The sequence below is a fragment of the Capsicum annuum genome, chromosome 1 (assembly GCF_002878395.1).
Source record: "Capsicum annuum cultivar UCD-10X-F1 chromosome 1, UCD10Xv1.1, whole genome shotgun sequence".
Taxonomy (NCBI): domain Eukaryota; kingdom Viridiplantae; phylum Streptophyta; class Magnoliopsida; order Solanales; family Solanaceae; genus Capsicum; species Capsicum annuum.
The window spans coordinates 144,842,935-144,846,151 of NC_061111.1; positions in this window are offsets into that span (position 1 = coordinate 144,842,935).

Here is a 3,217-nt window from a genome sequence, read left to right on the forward strand (position 1 = left end):
CGGCTTCGGGTGCCAGTCCGGCCCGATGGGATTTTGGGGCGTGACAAGTGTGGCCTACAAGTGTTGTTCAAATGTCCCACCAAAGATTGCATCGAAGGTTGATAATCGGATTCTCCGATTATTAAATTGGAAGACGATTGCACCTCGTCCACGCTTTGAGTTTTTGATGAATTCTATGTTCAATGACAATGGCAAGGTTTGTTGTTACTAAATACATATGTATTAATATGTATTTTACAGTATACATATATACATTTTTATTTACAATTGTTTAACTCATTCTTTAACATATATTATTTACCTATTATTCTATATTGTCTTTAAGAACATAGAGCCAACGAAAAAGGAGCTAGCAAAATTGCGAATACCACAGAAGGATGCAATACAACATGAACGTTCTGTTGATTCTGATGACTACTTTCAGGACCCACCACCAAGAAAGATCAACGAACATTCAAAAAATAAACAGAAGGTTGATTCATCAACACCAGTAGCGAAGAAATCTTTAAGAAAAAAGCAAGTAAATATTTTTGACGAGCATACCCAAACGAGGACACCAGCTCCTCGTAATGCAAAGGCTGATGGAATGAAGACACTAGTTTTCAAGCCAATTTCAACACGACAGGCATCTTCTTCAAAAACGAAGAAAGAAAAGCAAACAGCTCGGGTTATTTTCCTCAGGTACAGTCAAAGCTAGATATTCATGTAGAGAAAGTAGTCGTGTCAAAGCCTGAGAGTCATGTTGAGAAAGAAGCCTTTATTTCTAAGAAAGATTTTGATGTATTCCGCGATGAGGTAATTTTTTTTGGCAAATATTTGTTTACATGGAAAAAATTTTATTTATTGATTTTGTATCAAAACAAGTTCGTCGCGAGTTTAAAGGACTTTGTGGACTAATGAGAAAAAAAAATTAAAAAGATGAAGAAAGCATTTCCTCAAAGCAAGGTAAATATTTTCTTTGAAAATCTTAGTTGATTTGAATATGTATACTTATTGGATTGCCTTATACAAATACAGCATATTTGTAAAATAACTCGTTATGTTATTGGACACAATTTTTTCAGGAGCACGTTGTATATAGAAGCTGATAAACCAAATGTTGATGAGGGGAGGTTAGAGCAATCTGGACAACATTTCAGTCCTGATGTTGTTCAATCTTTGAATAATATTTCTGACGGTACAAAGGTAAATATTAAAGTTCCAAATACATATTTACTTGTACTTTTTAAGTTTATATTCAAAATACATTTGAGGTTAATAGAACTTTCAAATTTGGAATAGAATTGAAGCTTGACTTTAGTATGATATGCAAGTTTTATTTTTTTATGTGCTATTGACTTATTAAATACATATGCATTGTTCATTAAATACAATTATTTTTACATCACATATAATATATATATATATATTTTTGAGGATGCTCACATAACAATATATATTATTTGGTTGATTAAAAACATTATAACATGCAACACGGTGTGTTTTTAATTTTGTTCATAAATATGTATTTTTGAGTTTGATGTTATATATCAATATGTATTTTTAATGTGTTCTATACACTGCATATGTATTTTTAGTTTTATTCATATGTATTTTTTAACGCTGCATATGTATTTTAACACTGAGTGATTTGTTTGCTATGTTCTTTAATATGTATTTTGAGTTTGATGTTATATATCAATATGTATTTTTAGTGTGTTTGTATATATATATATATATATATATATATTCATTTTCATAAAAAAAAAAAACAAAAAAAACATATCATGTTTGACTCAAGTATTAATAGATTATTTGAATTTGTATATGTATTTGTAGCAACAACATACAGATAAAGATCCTGACATTCAGAATATGGATTATGTTGGTACCGAAAGATCACCACAACAATTAAGTTCGGAGGTTGATCAGGAATTGGAGGCAAATTTGCTTGGTACAAAGGTAAATAATTAAGTTTCATATATATATTCATTTGAATTTACGTATATAAACAGATACAAGTACGTGTTCGTTTGATGTTTTAATTTTTTTACTTGTTTTCAAGGGGTGTACTGATTTGCATTTCGAAAAAATGAATGTTGAAATTGATTCTCAACGATTAATCCCTGATGAGCTTTTTTGAAGTATAAATTTGGATTACTTACATTATGAGAAGGTTGTTCAACATGATTGTCGAGTATGTATAGTGATGTTAACTTTGTCTTCATATGATGTAATAATTCAGAGGACAATTAAATTTTTTCTTTTATTTTTTTGCAGACCAGCGATGAGAAATTTGATGAAAAATTTTTATCTGATTCGCAATTTACAATTTCTGATGAGATGTTACTGAGCCTAAATGTCTATCGAAGATAAAGCATCATCATATATCCATCGGCAAACCGTCAAGAAGAATCTCATCATGAAATTTTGGATGCAAAACTTCTCAAACTGTTATTGAAGATCATGCTCAAGTATGTATCTTACTATAATATATTTTGAGTTTATTTAGGTTTAATTTGATAGAAAAAAAAGTAATATTCTTTTTTCAATTTTTTTGTTAGAAGAACAGAGGTATCACTGATTTGAGTTCAAAGTCACTGGTGAATTCAGAGGTCGAACTTACTACAGAGGAGCAAGTTAGGACACCTCCTAATACACAAGAAGTAACCAATGATGAACAGAGAGATGAACAATTATGGCCTGATTTACAAAACACAATCCCAAATGAGTTTCTACCTAGCTTGAATGTCTACGATCAAAAAAGTATCATGATTAATTCATCCGCTAATCGTGAAGTTAAAACTCCCAAACCAAAGTTAAGGATTAGGCGACCGTCAAAATTCAAGGAATCGTCATACACCGAAAAATTTGGTTCAACAGCTAGTAAGTACAATAAGATATATATAATTTTTAATGTAATATGTCTTGCAAATACGTTTGTATTAATTAAGTTTTTGTATTCTGTAATTATATAGGGAGCTCAGCAGGGCTAATACGCATATTTCCCCAAAAACATCCATTTTTATATCACCCGATTGATGGGATAATAGATACGAAGATTGTCAAAAACTTCATGGACTGGATTTCTGCCGACCTATTAAAAGCTACTGCCAAGAGGTAGTTCTTTTGAATTGCTTCAGTTTATTTTTTTGTATCAATTATGTTTTCATGGTTTACCATCTCCTTAAAATACCTAGGAAAGGAAAAGTGGAACATTACAAGAGAGGAAAATCAG